Raw genomic sequence first — 26,149 nt, forward strand, 5'->3', positions numbered from 1 at the left:
CCCTCAGGCACACAGCTGCCTCTAATCCCATCAAGAGACTAAGTCCCAACCACCAGAGGGATAAGAATCAGCTCCACCTACAAGTGGGTAGGCATCAGCCCCTCCCATCAGGAAGCCTACAGCAAGCTCCCATACTGACTTCAGCCACAAGGGGGGCAGACACCAGAAGCTAGAGCAGCTGCAACTCTATTATCTGTAAAAAGTCACCACACCAAAAACCTATAAAAATGAAAAGACAGAGAACAATATCTCTGATGAGGGAGATAGGGCAACCTCAGAAAATCACCTCAGTGATGAGGAGATTCTCAGCCTCCAGGAGAAAGACTTTATAGAGTGTTGATGCGGAAGATGATGCAAGACATTGGAAATAAACTGGAGGCCAAGATGGATAACTTACAGGACACACGGAGAAAAGAGATGCAAGACATCAACATAAACCAGAGGAGATGCAAAATGCATAACTGAAATAAGAAATTCACTAGAAGCAGCTAACAGCAGAATACAGGAGGCAGAAGGTCAAATAAGGGAGGTGGAGGACAGATTAGTAGAAAGTAAGATTGCAGAACAGAAAAGAGAGCCAAAGGTTGAAAAGAAATGAAGAGGGTCTCAGAGAACCCTGGGACAATGTTCAACACACCAACATCCGTATTAGAGGGGTGCCAGAAGGAGAAGAGAGAGAGAAGGGGACAGAAAAAATTTTCCAAGAGATAATAGCTGAAAACTTCCCTAACATGGGAAACGAACCACTCACTCAAATCCAGGAAGCACAATGAGTACACCTTATAAAATAAACCCAGGGAGGAATACCCCGAGGTGCATATTAATCAAACTGACCAAAATTAAAGACAAAGAGATAATCTTGAAAGCAGCTAGGGAAAAGAAACCAATAACATACAAGGGTATCCCAATAAGGTTATGGCAGATTTTTCAGCAGAAACTCTTCAGGCCAGAAGGGAGTGGCATGATTTACTTCACGTGATGAAAGGATAAAACCTCCAACCAAGATTCCTCTACCCAGCAGAGCTCTCATTCAGATTTGAAGGAGAAATCAAAAGTTTTGTAGATAAGCAAAAGCTAAGACAATTCAGCACCACTAAACCAGCCTTACAACCAATACTAAAGGAACTTCTCTAGGCAGAAAAGAATGGATGGCAACAGGAAACAGAAATCCCACAAATGACAAGGCTCACTAGGGAAGGTATGTATACAGGAAAGATACATACAAAATCGTCCATGCACAATGATACCACCAAAATCAGAAATCATGAGACGAGCAGGGTACAAATGAGGGACACTGGAGATGAACTTGCAATGAAGAGAACAACAACTTAAAACAACCTTATATACATATAGACTCATATCAAAACCTCAGAATAACTGCAAACCAAAAATCTACAATTGACACACAAAGAAACATCAACATAAGTACAACACTAAAGAGAGTCATCAAACCAGAAGAGGAGAGAACAAGAGGAGAGTGAGTGAAATAAAAAAACAGCAATAAAAACAAATCCAAAGCAATTAATAAAATGGAAACACGAGCATACATGTCAATAATTACCTTCAATGTCAATGGACTAAACACCCCAGCCAAAAGGCATAGACTGGCTGGATGGATACAAAAACAAGTCCCATATATATGCTGTCTTCAAGAGACCCACTTCACTTCTAGGGACACACACAAATGGAAAGTGAGAGGATGGAAGAAAATATTTCATGCAAATGGGGATCAAAAGAAGGCTGGAGTAGCAATACGCATATCAGACAAAACAGACTTTAAAATGAAGAATATTTTAAGGGCCAAAGAAGGTCGTTACATAATGATCAAAGGATCAATCCAAGAAGAAGTTATAACAATTTTAAATACCTACGCACCCAACATAGGTTCCCCACATTATATAAGGCAACTGCTAACAACCTTAAAAGGACAGATCAATGATAACACAATAATAGTGGGGGATTTTTAACACCCCACTCACAGCAATGGACAGATCAACCAGATGGAAAGCCAATAAGGAAACACAGGCCCTGAATGAAGCATTAGACCAGAGGGACTTCATAGTTATTTGTAGGACATTCCATCCAAAAGCAACGGAATACACGTTCTTCTCAAGGGCACATGGAACATTCTCAAAGATTGATCATATCCTGGGCTACAAATCCAACCTCAGCAACTTGAAGAAAATTGAAATCATATCAAGCATCTTTTCCAACCACAACGCTATATGACTGGAAGGCAACAACAAGAAAAACTCCGCAAAAAACACAAACATGGGCAGACTCAACAACATGCTACTCAACAACCAAGGGATCACTGAAGAACTCTAAGAGGAAATTAAAAAATACCTAGAAGCAAATGGCAACGAAGATACAACACCCCAAAACCTATGGCATGCAGCTTCCAAGCCCTCAAAAGACCTAGATTGTTGCAAGTGAAAATTTATCCAGGACAGTGATGGAGCAAACATTCCAGGCAGAGAAAAATATGCACCTAATGATTGATTTTCATTCAGTAAAATCCACTCATTTATTTTTTAAACCCATTAGTTTTCCTGCTTCCAATTTCTGAACATGAATTGAGTTATTTCTCCATTTATGGAGGTGTCCTCTAGTTTGACCCAGCTATGTTTCATAGTTTCTTTCTTTTTCTTTTTTTTTTTTTTTTTGGCTGAGGACGTGCATCTTTGCTAATTATGTAATAGTACTCTACACTTAAGTACTATTTTAAATATATTTGAAACTTTCATTTTGCAAATGTTTGATGCTAATGTGCAGACCATAACTTATTTTCATGAGTGTAATTTCTGTGTTGTGACATTCCTAAATCATTTATTAGTTCTACAGATTCTTTGTGATTTCTTGACGAATTTCTACTAAGTTATAATGTTTTCTGTAAATAGATTTTTTCACTTCTTCAGTTCTGATGGCTGTAACTTTTTTGTTGTTGCCTCATTGCATTTTACAGATGCTTAGATCATCTGACTCGCTGCTGCAGAGGTGTGGCTTAAGCATCCCTGGCCAGTTAATGCAGCAGTTGTGGTTTCTATGCCTGTTGCCAAAAAGGAGGTTGTGATCAGGCCTCTTTTCCAGAAACACGCAGGTTTTGTGCTTTGGCTTTTTGCCTGTGGTTGCTCAGATATGGTGTGGTGGCCTGGTGAGTTACTGCAGAAGTTGTGCTTTTGTTTGCTGGGCTGGTGTTTGCAGATATGGTGAGATAACCTGTCTTGTTAGGTGAAATGAGTACAGTGAACTTTTCCTTCCAAATTCTGCAGAGGTCGCTTGGTGAATATCTACGTGGAGGAGACAGAGTTTGTGGTTAGTTTACATGGCTGGTGGCTGTGGAAATTATGCTCAGATGTCTTCTCTGGCTTCTGCAGAGACTACGGCTTGGCTGGCTGAATGGTTATAGTAGAAGTTCTGGTTTGACTTCCTGATCAGGCTAGTGGAATTTGTGATCAGGCCGGCTGGCTGGTTACTATAGAGACTGAGGTCCAACCTCCCGGTCCAATTACTACCAAAATATGGTCAGCCTTCATCATGTGATGACTACAGAGGTTTTGGTTTTGGTGCTTACCCTGGTGGCTGCACAGGTGGTGATTAATCTTGCTGGTCCAGTGGCTATAAAGAGATTGTGTTGGGATTTCCTGAAAGAATATGGCAGAAGTAACTGTTACACTGTAATCTTGTGAAGAATTTGCAGTTTGGCTTTATGCATGGTTGCTGCGTTGAGTGTGGTTGTCTCTGCCTAGTTGCTGAGGAGGTGGTTGTTTCCAAGCCAGCTACCACAAAGGTCTGAGGATTACTGAAGTGCTTTCATGAAGGTTTCACTTAGGGACACTCGACTGGGTGTTGAAAATGTGAAAAATAGGCTTCATAGCTCTCTGCTGCAGAAGTAGAGTTGGCCTTTCTGGGCTGAGTGTTGAACTTATTACTTAATGATTCACAGCTCCTGGCCTGGCATCAAGGGCTGATTTCTTCAAAGGCAGGAATTAGGCTTCCTAGGATGATGGGTGGGGGTGTTTTGATGTGCCTCCCAGGATAGTTGCAGAAATTCACAATTAGGTTTTTGGGTGGCTGCCTAGATTTTGATGTGTTGTTCTTGCATGGCTATCACTCATTTGGAGAGGGCATCCTGAGGCAAGTGCTCAGTGGTGTTGTCTCGCTTCCTGGCAGGTTCCTTCCAAGACTGCAGTATGCCTTACTTACTGGATGCTATGATGTTTGTGTTCAGACTTCCTGAGGGGATTATCCAGATATGGTGGTTCAGAATTCTTGGTTTTTTTTTTTTTTTTGAAGGAGATGTTGTCGTTCGGTTCTCAAGACTGTTTCATAGAGGTGTTGAAGGCAGGTTTCCACAACGGGGAAATACCGTAAATTCAGGGTTCGTGGTATTTCTGCCTGATCTAATTACTGTAAAGTTTTTGGTTTGCATTCCTTGTTTCCAAAGAGTATAGATTGGTTTCTGGAGTGGCTACACAGAAAAGCAGATTATAGAAGGAATTTTCACATACAGATGTATAGGGAAGTCATTCTGGCTTATACATGATTCAGTTTAAACATTATGGTGACTAAGCCAGCCAGTCTTAGAGCCTGCTAAACATGCATTTATATGCTGACCAGGATTCTTGGCCCCCTAGTAAATGGAAATTAATGAGATGTGGGCCAAGAAGTTCAGGCAAGGCTTTATTGGGCCCTGCAGCAGCACAAAGGAACACATACAAGCAACAAGTACCTTTTCTTGCTCCGTGAGGAGGGGCAAGCTAGTTTCTTCTCTGGAGGGATAAGGGTAAGCATGTGGGTCAGATTTGGGTCTGATGTGTGGCTGAGATTTTTCTGGGCACTTCCTCAGTGGTACTGTCCACTCTGTGTGTGATATACCCTGTTTCTGCCCCTGACACTCTGAATTTTTTGCTGGGGGTTGTTTTAGTTTAGTTTAGTTATCTTAGTTTATTATTTTATTCTATTTATTTCATTTTATTTTTCATTTGACTAGTTCATTTCATTTCATTGGTCTTTTTGAATCTTCTTGTTTATAATTGTTCCCAACTGCCCATGCATGTCGTTACTTGTCGTCCCTTGTATTTCCTTTTTATTTCTTTGCTCAAGGAGACATTTTTCATGAGGCAAGCAGTGCAACGAAGGATCCCAGGTCCTAGCCTGTCTCATGCCCTGCCCCAATCATTCTACACCCCTTATTCTTAAGTGTGTTCTAGAAGATTGGAACTCCTGGAGTAGGTTGGTTTTATGGTCTCTATACACTGATGGGATAAGTCTCCACTTTTGCCTGCTGGAAGCAGGGTTGCTGTGAGTAGGGTTTGGCCCACTGGTAGGGTAAAGTTGGAGGTGTCTTTTAATAGGCCCTCCTATCTTGTTAACCTTTCTCCAAAGGATCCAGTGATGTCCTTTGACTCTAGCTGAGCCTGTGCCTGATGAGGGGTGACTGCATGTCTCTGTTGTCCAGGGGGAGCTTGTAAGCCTCCCACAGGCAGCAGGGCATCCCAGGGTCCCTGAGTCCTGTTATGGTGAAAAGTTAGCCCCTCACCTCTGATCTGGTCCCAGCTTTGGCTCAGGATTCCTGGTGCCTTCCCTGACCTCTGTGAGTGCATGGAATAAAGGGCTTGTCCCCATTGGGAGGTCCCCGTGCTGGCACTGTCTTCAGCTCAGCCTTTAGCATCCAAAAGCCCCACTGGGCATCCCTATTCCATTGAAGGGGGTCACTTTGCATTCCCTTTGGGTCCCTATGTAGGGCTTGGCTCTCAGGGCATAATTTGGAACCATAAATGGCAGGGGCAGCCACCCCAAGGAAGCCACAGTGCTGCCTCTCTCTGGTTGGAGACAGTAATGCACTAACTGCTGTTTTCCATCTATGGCCAGGGCTCATGCCCTGGAATCAACACAACCCCTACATATTGAACCCACTGCTGTGAGATCTGAGTCTTGTTTGTGGAGGTTTTGTTTTGTTTTGTTTTGATTTTTAATGATTGTTATTATTCCCATTATCAATGGTTTCCACTGTTCTGTCAATTATTTACTGCACACCAAAGGGACCCAGTCTCTCTCTCTCTCTCTTCCTTGCTCACACACACAAATTCACAACCCCCAAATACTATTTGTCTCACATTACCTCCATCATGTTCCACCACCCCTGAGTAGATAGAGTTCCCTGGGCTAAACAGCAGGATCCCATTCCTTATCCACTCCAAATGCAAGAGTTTGCATCTCTCAACCCCAGACTTCAAGTCTGTCCCACTCCTTCCCCCTCCCCCTTGACAACCCCAAGTCTGTTCTCCAAGTGTATTCATTTCTTTCCTCTAGAATGTTTCATTGGTGCCATTTATTCATTTCCAGATTGGTGATATCAAATGGTATTTGTTGCTTCCTTTCTGACCTACTTCACCTAGTATGAGCATCTCTAGTTCCACCCTTGGTGCTGCAAATGGCATTACTTTGTTCTTCTGGACTCAGTAGTTTCCCATTGTGAATATGTACCACATCTTTTTAATGTACTCTTCAGTCAATGGAAATTTAGGTTGTTTCTATGTCTTGCATATTGTGAATAGTGCTAAAATGACCTTTCCAGTCCATGTATATCTTTCAAGGAAAGAGTTATCTGGGTATATGCCCCAGAGTGGTATTGTTGGGCCATAGGTTAGTTCTATATTTAGTTTTCTAATGTACAACCATACTGATCAGCATAGTGGTTGTAGTGGTTGTCCCAATTTACTTTCCAGCTAACAGTGCAGCTGGGCTCACTTTTCTCCACACCCTCTCTAGAACTTTTTATTTATTGACTTGCTAATGCTGGCCATTCTGACAGGTGTGAGGTGGTACTTCATAGTAATTTTGAGTTGCATTTCTCTAAAAATTAGTGAGGTTGAGCATTTTTTCATGTGCCTGTCGGCCATCTGCAGGTATCCTTTGGATAAATATCTTTTAAGGTCTTTTGCCCATTCTTCAACTGGCTGGTAGGTTTTTTGCTGTTGAGCTTTCTAAGTCATTTATTTCAGAGATTAAGCCCTCTCAGTGGCATCATTGGAAAGTGTTTTCTCTCATTCCAATGGTTGTCTTGTTTCATTGTTTCCTTTGCTGTTCAAAAGCTTGTCAATTTGATTGAGTCCTTTGTTTACTTTTGCTTTTATTTCTGTTTCCTTGGGAGACTGCCCTTGAGGAAACATTTTTTATTGTTGATGTCAGAGTATGTTTTGCCTGTGGTTCTTCTTGGAGTCTGATGGTGTCCTACCTTATGTTTAAATCTTTAAGCCACTTGAAGTTTATTTTTGTACATGGTGTGAGGGTGTATTCCAGTTTCACTGATTTGCATGCATCTGTCCAGTTTCCCCAGCCCCAGCTGGTGGAAAAAAGCTGTCTTTTTCCTATGTTACATTCTTGCCACCTTTGTCAAAGATTAATTGAATGCGGGGTTGTGACTTTATTCCTGCGGTCCCTATGTTGTCCCATTGGTCTGTAGGTCTGTTTTGGTACCAGTACCACAGTGTCTTGATTACTGTGGCTCTGAAAAATTGCCTGATGTCTAGGAGAGTTATGCCTCCTACTTTGTTTTTATTTATTTGTTTATTTTTTGCCCCCCTCAGGATTGCTCTGGCAATTCTGGGTTTTACATGGTTCCATATCAATTTTTGAATTTTCCCTTTGTCCTAGTTCTGTTACAATGTCAGGTGTCTTCTGTTAGCGATGTCATTGAATCCGTAGATTTCATTGCACACTATTGCTTTTTAATAATATTAATTCTTCCAAACCTGGATCATGGACTCTCTGTCCCTTTATTTGAATCTTCTTTAATTTCTTACAGTTCAGCTTATAATCTTTCACCTCCTTGGTCCAGTTTATTGCTCGGTCTTTAAATTTTCGGGGTGCATTTTTCAAAATATGCTATTTTTTATTCTTTTGCCAAGAGTTTATTGTGAGTAGCCCAAAGGGCAACCAATTACCGAGTGCTAATTTTGTATCCTGCTATTTTGCCAAATTGGTGGGTCAGTTTGGGTAGTTTTGGTGTGGCCGCCTTAGGATTTCCTATAGATTGCATCTTGTCATCAGCACGTAGTGAATACTTTGCCTCTTCTCTGCCAGTTTGGACACGTTTGATGTATTTCGTTTGTCTCATTGCTGTGCCTAGCACTTCCAATAGTAGGTTGAATAAAAGTGGTGAGAATGGGCCTTCTTGCCTCGTTTCAGAGTTTAGTGCAGAGGCTTTCAGCTTTTTTCGTTTGAGGAGTATGTTGGCTGTGGGTTTGTCATAAATGGCTTTTATCATGTTAAGATATATTTCTCAAATACCCACTTTGGTAAGAGGTTTGGTCATGAATGGATGTTGGACGTTGCGAATGCTTTTGCTGCATCTATTGAGAGGATCATGTGGGTTTTTAGTTTTTGTATGTTCATGTACTGTGTGACATTGTTTGATTTGAGTAGTTTGAACCCTCCTTGCAAACCCGGGACAAAATCCACTTGGTCGTTGTGTATGATCCTATTTTGCATGTTGTTGGACTTGGCTGAAAAAATTTTGTTGGGAATTTTTACTTCTATTTCATCACAGATATTGGCATAAAATTTACTTTTTGGGTAGTGTCTTTGGCATTGGTGTTAGGGTGATGCTGGGTTCATGGACAATCTTTGGGAATGTTTCTTCTTCGTCATGCTTGTGGAAAGGTGTAAGGAGGATAGGACTGTTTCCCCTTGTATGTTTGGAATATTTCACCATTGTTCCTATGTGATGCTAGGCTTTTGTTTGCAGGGAGTGTTTTTATTACATGTTCAATTTCATTTCCAGTGACCTGTCTGTTCAGTTGATCATCTATTTCTTCTGGATTCATTTGTTGCATGTTTTAACTCTCTAGAAAGTTGTCCATTTCTAGGAGGTTTTAAAATTTGTTGGCAATTAAGTATTTATGATATATGCTTAGTTTTTTTGGGGGGGTGTTTTTGCAGTATCCATTGGGATTTCTTCTTTTTCATTTCTTACATTTTATTTTCTTCAAACCTAGGATTTTTATGTTTGTTTTTGCTTTTGTTTGGTTTTGTTTTTTGTCTTTTTGACTCTCCTAGGGCCGCACCCCTGTCATATGGAGGTTCCCAGGCTAGGGGACTAAATGGAGCTGTAGCTGCCGGCCTACACCAGAGCCACAGCAATACGGGATCCCAGCCACATCTGCAACCTACACCACAGCTCATGGCAATGCCGGATCCTTAACCCACTGAGCAAGGCAGGGATCAAACCCGCAACCTCATGGTTCCCAGTCAGATTCGTTAACCACTGAGCCATGACGGGAACTCTGATTGCTTATGTTTTTTAAATCACTTTTTTTCTTTCCTCGTCCGGTGAGTCTGGCCAGCATTTTGTCTTTTTACTTATTCTTTGCTTTTTCTTTTTTTTTTCTTTTTAATTTTACCTTTTATGTTTTTTTATTTTTTAACTTTTCAACAAAACATTTCTTAGTTTTATTGATTTTTTCTTTTTATCTCTATTATTACTATTATTTTTAATATTTATTTCAGAAACAGTTTTTTTAACAGAATTTGTTAAATTATCTTAGATTATCTTGTCCGTAAAAGGTCTCTTTTTCACTATTTTATTTTACTTTATATTTATATAATGATATAAACATTTTTTTCCATTAGAACTGGTTTATAGCATTCTTTCGATTTTGTACTCTATAGCATGGTAACCCAGTTACACATACATGTATACATTCTCTTTCTTACACAATCATGCTTCATCCTAAGTGCCTAGACATAGTTCTCAGTGCTACCCAGCATGGTCTCATTGTTCATCCATCCCAAGGCAGTTGTCTGACTCTATGAACCACAAGCTCCCAAACCATTCCACTCCCGCCCCCTCTGCTTGGTAAGCACGAATTTATCCTCTAGGTGTATGATTCTCTTTTCTGTGGAAATGATCATCTGTGCTGTATAGTAGATACCAATTATAAGTGACATCATGTGGTATTTGTCTTCCTCTTTCTGCCTTACTTCGCTCAGGATGAGGGTCTCTAATTCCACCCCATCTTGCTGCAAATGGCATTATTTCATTCTTTTTAAGGGGAGTAGTATTGCCCTGTGTACACATATCCATATTATCCCAGTCCAGTAATCTGTCGATGGCGAAACTGAAACATGAAGCTGCCAGGTCAGACAGATTCTACATCTTCAACGGATTTGTTAGCCATGCTAAGGTTTGGCATTAAAGACCAGTATAATTATTTAAGCCTCTCTTTGTGGAATAAAAGAACACAACTTATAAGTGTGCAGCAGGAAATATAAAGGGGAGGAAATAAAGGCACACCTAACCTGGAGAGTTTGAGGATTTTAAAGCAATAATGATACCCCCTCGTTTTTTGTTTGTTTGTTTGGTAAATGTTTCATTTGAAACTACCACCATGTGCTGATGGTGATGCAATCACTGATTATGTCATTGGCCTTCATAATTGCAGTTATGGTGCACTTATGGACATGGGTCCTGGGGAAGCTAAACTATGCTGTAGTTTGGAGGATGAAATGTATTTTCTAACTTATGCTTATCTTTTTCTTTTTGTCTTTATAGGGCCATACATTTGGCATATGGAGGATCCCAGGCTAGGGGTCAAACCAGAGCTGTGTCTGCTGGCCTAAAACAGCCATAGCAATGCTGGAACTGAGCAACATCTGCACTTTGATCACAGCTCATGGCAACTCTGCCTCTTTAAAACCCCCTGAGTGAGGCCAGGGGTTGAAGCCACTTCCTCATCAGCACTAGTTCGGTTTGTTAACTTCTTAGCCATGGTGGGAACCCCATGAAATTTATTTTTTTTTGTAATAAAGACAATCTTGTCAGGTAAGATCCAAGTTCCCTTTGAAATAACAGAGTATAATGCAGCTGAGAAAATGCTACATAAAGAATATGTATTTTCCCTTTCAAAATTGAACTTCATCTGCCCCTCTTTCCCTACCATCTTAATTTAGGCATCCATTCAATACAACCTGGACTATTTCAGAAATCACTTAACTCCCACTGTCTTTTTCCTTAGTTGCATTTTCTTTTTTGAAACCGTTATTATCAAGAAAGCATGTCAAATATTCCTATCTAACTACTAAAATTTTCAAATATGGAAAAACCACAAAACAATCTGGCATTGAAAACCACTAAAAAGACAAAAGGACAACTTACAATGGGAGAAAATTGTTTCTGACCATGCAACTAAAAAGGGATTAATCTCTAAAATATACAAACACCTTATACAATTCAACCACAAAAAAGCCAACAACCCAATGGAATAGGGGGCAAAAGACCTGCATAGACATTCCACGAAAGAATATATATACTGATAGTCAGAAAGCACATAAAAAAATTCTAAATATCATTGTTTCTTAGGGAAATGAAAATACAAACTACTATGAGGTACCTTTCTCACCTGTCAGAATGGCCATCCTTAACAAGTCCACACATAAAAAAAAATGCTGGAGTGGGTGTGGAGAAAAGGAAACTCTCCTACACTGATGAAAGGAATGTCAATTGTTACAACCATTAAGGAAACCACCATGGAAATACTTCAGAAAAGTAAATATAGAACTAATACCTGACCGACCCAGAAATCCCACTCTTGGGCATACAGCTGAAAACAAACTTCCCTTGAAAAAGACACATGCACATGTATGTTCATTGCATCACTGTCCACAAGAGCCAAGACAGGGAAATAACCTAAATGTCCATTGAGAAGATTGGATTAAGATGTGGTGTGCGTGTTCCATATATACACACATATACACAATGGAACCCCGACTCAGCCATAAAAAAGAACAAAGTAATGCCATTTGCAGCAACATGGCTGGAATTAGAGAAGATCATGCTAAGTGAAGTTACTCAGAAAGAGGAAGGCGAATACAATACGATATCACATATGTTTGGACTGTAACAAATGGCACAAGTGGAAATTTCCACCTGAACGAAACTCATAAACGTGGGCAACAGTGTCTGGATTGCCAAAGGGGAGGGGGTAGGATTGTGATGGACTGGAAATCGGGAGTTAGAAAAGGTGCAAAGTATTGCATGTGGAGTGGGTATGCAATGAGATCATGCTGTAAATCAATGGAAACTACATCTAGTCACTTTTGATGGAGCACAAAGGAGGGTTATGTGAAAAAATAAAAAGGATACATACGTGTGTGGGTGTGGGTCTTGGGTGGTTGGGGTGGTGTGTGCCTGGGTCACTTTGCTCGACAGTAGAAACTTGACAGAACATGGGAAACAAGCTATGATAGAAAAAAATAAACATCATTTTAGAAAAAGAAACACAGCCCTTAATTGTTTCATAAATGAAGAAATTGCAACTATGAACATGAACATATAAATTTATTTTTGAAATAAAGGAATTGCAGGAAATTGTTGACATTTGCAAGCATAAATGTTCATCTTCACTATCCTGCAGAATCTATAGACCGTTGTTAGGTCAAAATTAGGATGGTGTTCAAATAATGAAGAGGATGGAGGTATTGGCCTTGAGAGAGAGGCAGCAGAGGTATCAGTGGCCATTGGCATTGGGAACCACGGATGGTTGGCTGGTTGAGGGTTAGACAAAGGGCCCTCTCTTGGTGCTATATTCAGATATCTGGTTGGAAAAGGGGACGGCTTCACCGTCATTCCAAAATAACCACTCGGGAAGGGAGAAATAAGGTGGTACTGAGACATGGAAGTGGTAGTTGTAATGAAATTCACAAGGTGGCCACTTGCTGGAGAGTAGCTTCTTTTGTGAGTGCGTATGAAACGTGGTCAACTGATTTAAAGTAGCATGTTGAGCCACGACAGTTTGTCCTGTGGTCTGCTGATGCTGATGATGTAGAAGAAACGTCACTTCTCATGGGGGTAGTTGTATTAGAAATTCTCTGGCTGGTAGAAGGCCTTCTTACTAAAGGCACATGCAAATTTGTGGAGGTTGAAAATGCATTTTCTCCACGAGTTTCTGCTTCAAAATCAGAATTATGATTATCCACCTTATGCCCTGTTCTAGAGTGCTTCTTGCTGCAACCTTGACGTAGAGAAGCCAATACTGGAGAAGCATTTTTATACGTGACTCTTCTTTTCCTCCTTACCAACAGTTGAGGACAGCCTCATTTAAAGTTTGGATTATGGTAGAACTGCAGCTAAAACCAAGGAGAAATTTATTTAATGGTATTTGAAACAAGGAGACGAGGAGACAGAAGCCATAATATCTGACTCTTTGCATCATATGGAGTTAATATCATGAGACAATACACGTCCACTGCTAATATTTTCAAAAATGTTCTTAGTGGTCACAGCCAACTATTGCCCTCAAGGAAAAATGTCTGGTATATTTACAGTAATAGTATTAGGCTCTGTGGCCTGCATTTTTTGAGGTTCATTGACAAGCCTCAAGGAGGCTAGGACAATGATTTATCATCCCAAATATTTTATGACCAAGCCATCCTCAATTTAAAAATGTTGAGCATGGATGTTCCTGTCGTGGCACAGTGGTTAACGCATCCGCCTTGGAACCATGGGTTTGCGGGTTTGATTCCTGGCCTTGCTCAGTGGGTTAAGGATCTGGTGTTGCCATGAGCTATGGTGTACTTTGTAGATGTGGCTTGGATCCCACGTTGCTGTGACTCTGGCGTAGGACGGGGGCTATAGCTCCAATTCAACCCCTAGCCTGGGAACCACCATATGCCATGGGAGTGGCTCAGGAAATGGCAAAAAGACAAAAAATAATCATCATAATAAAAATGGAACAGTACTTCATCCCACTTTCAAGGTCTACTTTGACCCTATATGGATGGACATATTTGCACATGTCCAAAGAGAATTTTATACACTCCCTCTATAAGTAGTAACTGGAAATTTCTTAATGCCTTGTTCCGAGCAGAGACTTCATTTTCTTCTGCCAGAAAGTCAGCTAGTGAGGCACATCTTTGAAAATTCCTTTGCAACTTATTAAATGCATAAAGGTTAAGCTGTCAAACTAAGCTTTTCATACTCTCAGTTTCAAATATTCTGAACGGACCCTTTCTCTCCAGAACTTCTTTCTTGACGCGTTCTTCATTAATCACTCTCAAGGTTCCATTTGCTTCCCACCAAGTGGACTTAAAGTGATCACTTTCAGCAGTTTTCCAAAGTTTTCTGGGAAAGGGCAGAGGAAGAAAATCACCGTCTTCATCTGGTTCAGAGGCACACAATGTGCGACATGGCTTTTTTATCAGGGAGCCTTCAGACAAAGCCCGAAAAGCTGTTTCTTCAATCTGAGACCTCAAGTCCAAGTCCCCAGTGATTGAGTTATCACACCATGGAGATGTAATGGAGGATTCTGAACCAGTTGGTGCATCTTAAGGAGACACAGGTTGAATTTCTGAAGGAGCTTGTGCCATCTCAGATTAGTTTCTCTGCAGCTACTTTTCTCAACAGCATGCTTTTTGAACTCTGCACTTTTAAATGCTGCTTTGGTAAGCTTACAGAGATAAAATCACCCATGCATCACAATGGTTGCTAAGCTAAGTAGCTGTCAGATGACAGGTCTCCTAGCAATCGGAGCATAACCTTCAGTCAGTGCTTACTTTCCTATGAAATTGGTCCAGTTAACATAAAATATGAGCTCCTTACTTAAACAGTAACCCCCCCTAATAAAAGTGAGGTCAGCAAAATCCCATTCCAATGGAATCTTTTTAATAAATAAGAAAACCCATCACATAAATAAATCCATTTCATCCCAGAAGTAAACATAAATTCCCTATTATAAACATACACATTTGGTGCCTGTTATTAAGGCCTGGAAAATGGGACCAAAAAAACCAGTAAAGTGAAACATATGGTATGTATCACTTCCCAGTTTATAACTAGAATCTATGCCGCATCTGTATTCAGAAAAATCTTAGCCAGGATTTCCCTGGCAGCTAGCTTGTTAACAATCTGTTGTTGTCACGACTGTGATCTGGGTTCAATCCCTGGCCTGGGAAATTCTGCATGCCCCAGGTGCAGTCCATAAAATAAAAATTAAAAAAAAGAAATAAAGGAAACAAGCACACACACAAAAACACAACCTTTATCACTAAGCAAGACACGGAAGGTCCCTGGGCACCAAGCAAAATATCTATAGCCATCGAGATATAGAAAGAGGGATAAATGCTGTGGTTAGGAGAGGAAATTTTGGGAAGCACCATCCAAAGGGATATGAGATTTCCTTGTGGATTGAGGCCAATATTTCACAACTGGAGAAGTGATGGGTGTACAACATTCTGAAGATAATATATGCCATTGCATTGAATACGTTAAAATTCATACACAATGTTTTCACATTGTTAAAAACTGACAGTGATTTATTATCACTGATTTTAGCACATAGAGTTTTCTGTGTATCCTACGTAAGTAGTCTGTGTGTTAAACAATATTCCTAATATTTTCTCATTAGGATGGCTGAGAGAGGAATTCACAAGGCCAATTGGTATTCACTAGGGCATCAGAAAGTGAGGGGCTGAGCTCTAGATGGCATCAGCCTTGACTGCAAGGAGGTGTTAAGCTTACAAAGCACCTGTGGTGGGAATCCGTGGATGAAGTCCATGCTGGGAATCTGTTGCAGGGACAATGAAGAAGGAGGGGAAGGTCAAGGGAGGTGTAACGGCTTGAGTCCCATGATATAGAGCAGTTACTCCCTGTAAGAGGTTAAGCTCTGCAGGCAGTTGTTTCCCACAGGTCATTGTTTCTTGCTGCCCAACTTGAGCATCCACATACTGGGGGGGGGGTGTCCACAGCAAGTCTCTCAGGTGAACAGCAGTGGTTGGGGTGTATGGGGGTCTGTCTCCATCCTCCTGGAAACCTGTCATTCAAGCCTTCCATTATATGGGATAGGGGTGACCATCTACTCTTCTCTATCTGCTTCCTGCTGGCCTGGGGTGACAAGTACTGGGTGGATGGACATGGTACAAGCTACCATAGAGGTTGGGAAGTAAAGAAAAATGAGTTTAAATAGGAGTTTAGGATGTAGGTTGATACCAGTATTGTTGAAGGAGGGCTTCCGTTTTATCTGAGGAGGTTTTAACACTTGGTGTGGTATTAACACATAAATCACAGGAGCTATTGGTCATAACGCATGTTGTCTCCTTTCTGTTGCTGTATGAGGAGACCTTGAAAATGTAAGGTTGCCGCTGCCAGCTGATGCTGCTTTGAGAAGTGTTGGTGGCATCATGTCTGACAGGGCACATAAACCCTAAGATCTTAGCCAGGCAAGGTTTGCCTAAAATTACTCCTGAAATATTTCCTCGTCTTCCTTGGATGTCTGGCCCACAGCTACTCCATTCTGCCTTTTCTCCCTACTGGCCCATGCAGATGCCATGGTTAATGATCTCTGTATTTCTAGATGAGAGAAGAGGCAAGAATTTGGGGCCATAGAAATGCTCACCTGAAATCGAACTGTCTGAAGGCGTGTACCTCTCTTCTGGTCGCCTCCCTGAGCTCTGCTCAGCAGGTGCTGCAGGGAAACAGCTGCTGTGGCTCAAGTTTTACTCCATGGAATGCCTGAAGGCAGGTGTTATACTTGAGGTCACAGTTGGCCATAAGCCCCCATGGTCAAACATTTGCCCATAGTTTTGAGAGGCATTTCATGACCATTTCATCCCACGGTGCTAGGAATGAACATCCCTCATTCTGGCCAAGAGTTCACAGATAGGCCACTCAATGTGCTAATACTGGACAAGGCCATGTTAGGAGTAGCCAAAGGTCTCTGGACCACCTGTCTTGCTAGTCTATTACGGTCCAGGAAAATATTCCTTCTTGTTGCACTTTCCCATACTTAGAGGTCACCGATCTCACATGGAACGGTCTATCATTTTCAGGGATTCAGGCACACATTGGAAATGCAGGAAATAGCAATTTTCTGAAAACAGTGAATAAAAATAACACAGAGGCACTCATGCTGAGAGAAGGAATTCACAAAGAGAAAGACAAATACCATATGATATCACTGATATCTGCAAGCTACTATACAGCGGAAATGAAGCTTTCCACAGAAAAGAAAAACATGGACTTTGAGAATGGATGTATGATTCAAGGGGGTGCAGGAGGCAGAAGGGAGGGAGTGGGAGTGAGTGGGAGCTTGGGGTTAATTGATGTAGACTATTGCCTTTGGAATGGATGAGCAGTGAGATCCTGCAGTGTAGCACTGGGAACTATGTCTATTTGCTTACGATGGAGCATGACAATGTGAGAAAATAGGGTACACCTGTGTGTATAACTGGCTCACAATGCTGTATAGTAGAAAATATAATGATGTATTGGGGAAATAAAATAAACATAAAACCTCTTTGGATAAGGAGTCAAAAAATAATATAAGATATTTGTGGTCCATTAAAATATTATATAGAAAGAAGAATTGGTAATGTCATAAGTAAAAATTGAAAAGCTTCACCCAGAACAGACCAGTATTACCCTGTTGAGGTGGATTGGTCTGTCTCTTACCTTTAAAGGAAGTTTTATACTGGTTTGCCCAGTGTTCTTACCCTGTTTTTCCCTAGATGGTTTAAGTGTTCCCAATACAAGGAATCTTAATATTTAGATTAGTATAGATTTAATAATATAATTAATAAATTAAATTAGAAGTTATGTCAATTGGCTAAAGTTTCAATTCTTATTTATTGAGCTTTATTAGCATAGATGAAATCATATTTCTGCCCTTGTGAGGGCAGGTATTATATTGCCAGGTGAGGTGATCCCACCAAGGATCATAAATAATAAGACCCTTGGAGGGGAGAAACCCATCAATTTAAATCAGTAGGAAAACAAACAACAACATGGGTCAGGTGTGGCAATCTTGGGATAGTGGTATACTTCTGATGGTGTTTTCATTTTGTCCAGCCCTGGGTGTTTTGTTATTAGGGCCTTGTTATAAGGTGACTTTGAAGTCAGTAGTTCTCTCTGTAGACCAATGCAATGTAGAGGCCCTTCCTACGTGAGAAATACCAATTTCAGAGTTATTTTATTCACATTATTAGAGCATATATGGCTTAAGAATTCCTGATAAGGGAACTTTCATCTAGCCTGGAGACAACCCTTTAAATGATACTTTTCCAGAGTGTCTAGCCCCCTGGTTATCATGGGGCATCTGATATTCTCCCAGAGGCAGATTACAGCAATCAGTTTCCCAAGCTTAGAATATTTTCTGATTAATCCAGCTAAACTTTGAAATATTGTCACATAGCATCAAAGAACTCTTTGGGAAGTTAGTTTTAGAAAGTGAACCCTAACCTCGAAACACAGAACTAGAATATGAATCACAAGGTTTTGCTCTAAACGGATCTTCATTTTTCAGCAAATATGGTCGCTTTAGAATTGTAGAAGTTATACCCCAAAATGGGAAACACATTTCCTAAGTATTTCTTCTTCATTATTGGGTTTGCCTAGGAGCCAGGAAGAACCAAGTCACCTCTTGTAGTTCCCATAATCCTGGCTCTTTAATTCATAGGTATTGTTTACCTTTTTTTAATCTTTTTGCCTTTTCTAGAGCTGTTCCCATGGCATATGGTGGTTCTCAGGCCAGGGGTCTAATTGGAGCTATAGCCACCAGCCTATGCCAGAGCCACAGCAATATGGGGTCCGAGCCGCATCTGCAACCTACACCATAGCTCAAAGCAATGCCGGATTCTCAACCCACTGAGCAAGGCCAGGGACTGAATGTGCAACCTCATGGTTCCTAGTCAGATTCATTAACCACTGCTCCACAATGGGAACTCCTATTGTTTACCTATATTAACTTCCCTGCTTTAAGGGCAGACTGTTAGCATGCACACAAGGGCATCAGGATGGCAAGTCTGACCATGAGGGGTTAATTTTTGAGCCATAATCCTATTGATTTTGTTCATACATTTCATTGCACAAATTGTCCCCTGTAAGTTACACTTCATAAGTTTGCAAAAAAATAACATATATATTTATATATATAAACACAAACACACACAGAAGAAAAATTTAAAACACCTGATCAAATAGAGTCATACTTTATTGTTTAACATTACTTATTCATTCAACAAAAGTAACAAAGGATTTCAAAAGCAAATGCAAATTAAAGACCAGCAAATTCATGTAACCTGTTATCAAAAGTTAAGGTTAAGAAAGTTAGTAAAACCTTCTTTTAACAGAGAGACAGAAACTAAATTCAAGTTTTGCACTAGCTTACCTTTAAAATTAGTTTACTTCATTAACGTGAATTCCCAATGCAGTCAGTTCTGACCAAGCACAAAAGTCCTTTCTCACTGTCCACTTCCCATAAAACTACCATCACTTTCTGCATCCATATTATTCTGTCTGCTACCGTTCCATTCAAAATACTAAGCTATAAGACACTTACTTTCTGTTCCCCTGGTAAAATGCAATTCCATTCCTCCTCCCTTCTTTACTGAAAAATCCATCAAACTTTTCTGGATGGACTTTTTATCATTTCTAAAAGCACATGTTTCCTGGTACAGAAGGAATATCTCAGCACAGCACCAAAATACCAATCATAGTCTTAAGTGATGTTGTAGTCTCTTCTTCGTAACTGAAGTCTCAGTATCTGATTTGACTTTTATCAAACCTAGGTACAATATGTTATTATACTTATGTTGATGACTCTGAAGACCTGTGCACATAAGTTAAATCAAAAAATTTTAACTTTAACATCAAATGTTAATTCAATACTGAATATTTTCCTGTTCATGCAAATCCAAAATTAACTTACCTTATGTATTTTGAGAATTACAGATTTTTGATGAAGTAATTTTGGCAAAGTGGTACATGCACAACACACACAAAATACACAAAACAGGAACCTCAGATTTCCCATTCCAAAGCTTCAGCCATGAAGAACCCACAACTGTGGATTCAAATTGCAATGAGAGACAGTGGATTCAAATTGGGATTCTGACAGATGGAACAAAACAAGATCACTTGTGTAGATGTTTAAACCCCTTACATAGTCTTTAATTGATGATGGTAATGATAATTTTAATAGTTCTTTCCCCAAAATAAATTTTTCTATGGTACATAATTTTGACCCAGTTACGCATACATGTACAAATTCTATTTTCACATATTGTCATGCTCCATCACAAATGACTAGACATAGGTGCCAGTGCTGCAGAGCAGGATCTCTTTACTCATCAATTCCAGAGGCAAAGTTTATATTTATTAACCCCAAGCTCCCAACCTACCCAATCCCTCCCCCATGGCAATAACAAAACTATTCTGCAAGTTCGTGAAGTACATTTGTGCCTTATATTAGGTTCCAGATATAAATGATATCACACGGTATCTGTCTTTCTCTTTCTGACTTACTTCACTCTGCATGAGAGTCTCTAGTTCCATCCATGTTGCCACAAATGGCATTATTTTGTTCTTTTTTATGACTGAGTAGTGTTCCATTTGTATATCTACCATATCTTCCTAAGCAAGTCATCTGTCAATGGACATTTGGGTTGTTTCCATGCCTTGGCTATTGTGAATAGAGATGCAATGTACATTTGAGTGCCTGTGTTTTTTAAGTAGAGTTTTGTCTGGATGTATGTGCAAACATGGGATTGCTGGGTCATATGGTAGTTCTATGTAAGACTTCTAAGATACCTCCATACTGTTCTCCATAGTGGTTTTACCAGTTCACATTCCCACCAACAGTGCAGGAGGGTTCCCTTTTCCCCATGCCCCATCCAGCATTTGTTATTTGTGGATGTATTAGTGACAGCCATTCAGACCGGTGAGAGGTGGTGTCTCATGGGAGTTCTCATTTTCATGTCTCTAATAATCAGTGATGTTGAGCATTTTTTCATGTGCTTGTTGGCCTTTGTACATCTTCCTTGGGAAAATGTCTGTTCAGGTCTTTTGCCAATTTTTCCATTGAGTTGTTGTTTTTGCTGTTTAGTGGTGTACGTTGCTTGTATATTCTAGACATTAAGACTCATCGGTGGCATCATTTGTGTCTATTTTCTCCCATTCCGCAAGTTGTCTTTTCGTTTTCTTTTTGGATTCCTTTTCTGTGCCAAACTTGTAAGTTTGATTAGGTCCTATTGACTTATTTCTGCTCTTAATTCCATTGCTTTGGGACACTGACCTGAGAACATATCCATGAGGTTGATGTCAGAGAGCATTTGCCTATGTTCTCTTCCAGGATTTTGATGGTTTATTTTCTTATATTTAAGTCTTTACGCCTTTTTTCAGCTTATTTTCTTATGTAGTGTGAGGGCATGTTCTAGTTTCATTGATTTACATGCAGCTGTTCAGGCTTCCCAGCAATGCTTGCTGAAAAGACTGTATTTTTCCCATTTTATGTTCTCGCATCCTTCGTCAAATATTAGTTGGACCATAGGTGTCTGGGTTAATTTCTTGGTTCTCTAGTCTGTTGCATTGGTCTATATTTCTGTTTTGGTACCAGGACCACACTGTCTTGATGACTGAGGCTTTGTAATATTGCATGAATTCTGGGAAAGTTATGCCTCCCGCTTGGTTTTTGTTCTTCAGAACTGCTTTGGCAATTCTGGGCTTACTGTGGTTCCATACAAAGTTTTGGATTGTTTGTTCTCGTTCTGTGAAAATGTCATAGGTCATTTGATAGGGATTTTATTGAATCTGAAGATTGCTTTGGGTGGTAGTGTATCCATTTGTACAAAATTAATTTCTCCAACCCAGGATCACGGAATGTCTTTCCATTTCTTTACATCTCTTTTAGTTTCCTTGTTTAATGTTTTATAGTTCTCAGCATATAAGTGCTTTACATCCTTGTTCAGGTGTATTCCCAGGTATTTGGTTTCTTGGAGTGCAATTATAAAAGGTATTGTGTTTTTGTATTCCTCTTCTAAAGTTTCATTATTAGTATACAGAAATGTGACTGATTTCTGAATATGGATCATATATCCTGCTACTTTGCTGACTTTGTTGATCAGTTCAAAGTAGTTTTTGTGTTGTCTTTTGGGTTTTCTACGCATAGTATCATGACATCTGCATCCAGTGACAGTTTTATCGCTTCTCTTTCTACTTGGATGCCTTTCATTTCTTTGATTTGTCTGATTGATGTGGCTAGCCCTTCCAGTAAAATGTTGAATAACAGTGGTGATAGTGGACATCCTTGTCTTGTTCTAGATTTTGGTGGAAAAGTTTTCAGCTTTTCTGCATTGAGTATTATATATGGGCCGTGGGTTTGTCATAAATGGCTTTAATTATGTTAAGGAGTGTTCCCTCTATACCTACTTAGGTAAGAGTTTTTATCATGAAGGGCTGTTGGACTGTGTCAAATGCTTTTTCTGCATCTATTGAGATGATCATGTTGTTTTTGACTTTTCTTTTGTTAATGTGGTGTATGGCTGATTGATTTGACACTGATTGATATGTTGAACCATCCCTGTGCACCTGGGGTGAATCGCACCTGGTCATGGTGTGTGACCTTTCTGATATGTTTTGTGCATTTGGATGGTTAAACTTTTGTTGAGAATTTTTTGCATCTACATTCATCAAATTTATAGGCCTGTAGTTTTCTTTTTTGGTGGTATTTTTGTCTGTCTTGGTAATTAAGCTGCTGTTGGCATCATAGAATGTCTTTGGAAGTGTTCCTTCTTCTTCAATTTTTGAAAAATTTTAAGGAGGATGTGTATAATTTCCTCTTTGTGTGTTTGGTGTAATTTTCCTGGGAAGCCATCTGGTCCGGGATTTCTTTTGTAGGTAGTGTTTTTATAACATGTTCAATTTTGTCTCTAGTGATTGCTCTGTTCAGTTGATCTATTTCTTTTCAGTTCACTTTTGGCAGGATGTAAGACTCTAGAAAGTTGTCTTCCAGTTTGTCAAATTTGTCGACAGACAATTGCTCATAATATTCTCTCATTTTTTGTATTTCTTTACTATACATTGGACTTACCTTTTCCATTTCTGATTTCGTTTATTTGGGTTATTTCTCTCATCTTTTTGGTGAGACTAGCCAGAGGTTTGCCTATATGTTGACCTTTTCAAAGAACCAGCATTTTATTTGATTGATTGTGTCTATCATTTTTGAAACTCTATTTAATTGATTTCCTCTTTGGCTTTTATTATTTCCTTTCTTCAGTCAAATTTAGGTTTTGCGGTTCTTTCATCTTTTTCATTTTATTTATATTTCCTTTTATTTTATTTTATTTTCCCACTGTACAGCAAGGGGGTCAGGTTATCCTTTCATATATACATTACAATTACATTTTTCCCCCACCCTTTCTTCTGTTGCAACATGAGTATCTAGACATAGTTCTCAATGCTATTCAGCAGGATCTCCTTGTAAATCTATTCTAAGTTGTGTCTGATAAGCCCAAGCTCCCGATCCCTCCCACTTCCTCCCCCTCCCATCACGCAGCAACAAGTCTCTTCTCCAAGTCCATGATTTTCTTTTCTGAGGAGATATTCATTTGTGCTGGGTATTAGATTCCAGTTATAAGTGATATCATATGGTATTTGTCTTTGTCTTTCTGGCTCATTTCACTCAGGATGAGATTCTCTAGCTCCATCCATGTTGCTTCAACTGGCATTGTGTCATTCTTTTTTATGGCTGAGTAGTATTCCATTGTGTATATATACACCACATCTTCGGAATCCAATCATCTGTCGATGGACATTTAGGTTGTTTCCATGTCCTGGCTATTGTGAATAGTGCTGCAATGAACATGCGGGTGCATGTGTCTCTTTTAAGTAGAGTTTTGTCCGGATAGATGCCCAAGAGTGGGATTGTGGTGTCATATGGAAGTTCTATGTATAGATTACTAAGGTATCTCCAAACTGTTCTCCATAGTGGCTGTACCAGTTTACATTCCCACCAAAAGTGCAGGAGGGTTCCCTTTTCTGCACAGCCCCTCCAGCACTTGTTATTTGTGGATTTATTAATGATGGCCATTCTGACTGGTGTGAGGTGGTATCTCATGGTAGTTTTGATTTGCATTTCTCTTATAATCAATGATGTTAAGCCTTTTTTCATGTGTTTGCTGGCCATATATATATCTTCCTTGGAGAAATGTCTATTCAGGTCTTTTGCCCATTTTTCCATTGATTGATTGGGTTTTTTTACTGTTGAGATGTATAAGTTCTAGAGATTAAGCCCTTGTCCGTTGCATCATTTGAAACTATTTTCTCCCATTCTGTAAGTTGTCTTTTTGTTTTCTTTTGGGTTTCCTTTGCTGTGCAAAAGCATTTCAGTTTGATGAGGTCCCATGGGTTTATTTTTGCTCTAGTTTCTATTGCTTTGGGAGACTGACCTGAGAAAATACTCATGAGGTTGATGTCAGAGAGTGTTTTGTCTATGTTTTCTTCTAGGAGTTTGATGGTGTCCTGTTGTATATTTAAGTGTTTCAGACATTTGGAGTTTCTTTTTTGCATGGTGTGAGGGTGTGTTCTAGTTTCATTGCTTTGCATGCAGCTGTCCAGGTTTCCCAGCAATGCTTGCTGAATAGACTTTCTTTTTCCCATTTTATGTTCTTGCTTCCCTTGTCCAAGATTAATTGACCATAGGTGTCAGGGTTTATTTCCGGGTTCTCTCTTCTGTTCCATTGGTCTGTCTGTCTGTTTTGATCCCAGTACCACACTGTTTTGATGACTGTGGCTTTGTAGTATTTCTTGAAGTCTGGGAGAGTTATGCCTCCTGCTTGGTTTTTGTTTCTCAGGATTGCTTTGGCGATTCTGGGTCTTTTGTGGTTCCATATAAACGTTTGGATTGTTAGTTCTAGTTCTGTGAAAAATGTCCTGGGTAATTTGATAGGGATTGCCTTGAATCTGTAGATTGCTTTGGGTAGTATGGCCATTTTTACAATATGGATTTTCCCAATCCAGGAGCATGGAATATCTTTCCATTTCTTTACATCTTCTTTGATTTCTTTGATTAAAATTTTATAGTTCTCGGCATATAGGTCCTTTACCTCCTTGGTCAGGTTTATTCTGAGGTATTTGATTTTGTGAGGTACAATTTTAAAAGGTATCGTATTTTTTGTATTCCTTTTCTAATGTTTCATTGCTGGGGTATACAGAAATGCAACTGACTTCTGAATGTTCATCTTATATCCTGCTCTTTTGCAGAATGTATTAATCAGTTCAAGGAGTTTATGGGTTGAGTGCTTAGGGTTTTCTAGGTATAGTATCATGTCATCTGCATACAGTGACAGTTTGATCTCTTCTCTTCCTATATGGATGCCTTTGATTTCTTTTATTTGTCTAATTGCTGTGGCTAGGACTTCCAAAACGATGTTGAAGAGCAGTGGTGAGAGTGGGCATCCCTGTCTGCTTCCAGATTGGAGTGAGAAGGCTTTCAGTTTTTCCCCATTGGGGATTATATTTGCTGTGGGTTTCTCATAAATGGCTTTGATTATATTCAGGAATGTTCCCTGTATACCACTTTTGCGAGGTTCTTGATCATGAATGGATGTTGAACTTTATCAAATGTTATCATATGAATGTTGATTCATATGATTTTTGACTTTTTTTTTGTTAATGTGGTGTATGATGCTGATTGATGTGCGTATGTTGAACCATCCTTGTGAACCTGGGATGAACCCAACCTGGTCATGGTGTATAATTTTTTTTGGTATGTTGTTGGATTCGGTTGGCTAAGATTTGTTGAGGATTTGCATCTATATTCATCAATGATATTGGGCGATAGTTTTCTTTTTTGGTGGTATCCCTGTCTGGTTTTGGAATGAGGGTGATGTGGCCTCATAGAATGTCTATGGGAGTATTCCTTCTTCTTCAACATTTTGAAAGAGTTTAAGGAGGATGGGCACCAATTCCTCTTTATATGTTTGATAAAATTCACCTGTGAAGCCATCTGGTCCTGGACTTTTATTTGTAGGGAGTGATTTCATGACCTCTTCAATTTCATTTCTAGTGATTGGTCTGTTCAGTTGGTCTGTTTCTACTTGATTCAGTTTTGGCAGGCTGTAAGATTCTAGAAAATTGTCCATTTCTTCCAGATTGTCATACTTGTTGCCGTATAGTTGTTCATAGTATTCTCTTATGGTTTTTTGTATTTCTGCTGTATCCGTTGTGATTTCTCCTTTTTCATTTATGATTTTGGTTATTTGGGTTCTTTCTCTCCTCTTTTTAGGGAGTCTGGCCAGGGGTTTGTCAATTTTGTTCACCTTTTCAAAGAACCAGCTCTTGGTTTTATTAATTTTCTCTATTGATTTTTGTGTCTCT

General features: G+C 39.7%; 1 protein-coding gene and 1 pseudogene across 1 annotated transcript in view; both read right to left on the minus strand.

Annotated features, from left to right (window-relative positions):
- LOC146394400 (heat shock transcription factor, Y-linked-like) overlaps positions 1 to 14,370 on the minus strand; it is a 116,734-nt pseudogene extending 102,364 nt beyond the window's left edge.
- The window catches only part of LOC146394399 (heat shock transcription factor, Y-linked-like), a 143,916-nt gene that overhangs the window by 102,480 nt on the left and 15,287 nt on the right, over positions 1 to 26,149 (minus strand). The window lies entirely within an intron of this gene.

The sequence above is a fragment of the Sus scrofa genome, chromosome Y (assembly GCF_054392235.1).
Source record: "Sus scrofa isolate SSC_HxYL_T2T_F1_AM1 chromosome Y, Sscrofa_HxYL_maternal_Yorkshire_Landrace_v2.0, whole genome shotgun sequence".
Taxonomy (NCBI): Eukaryota; Metazoa; Chordata; class Mammalia; order Artiodactyla; family Suidae; genus Sus; species Sus scrofa.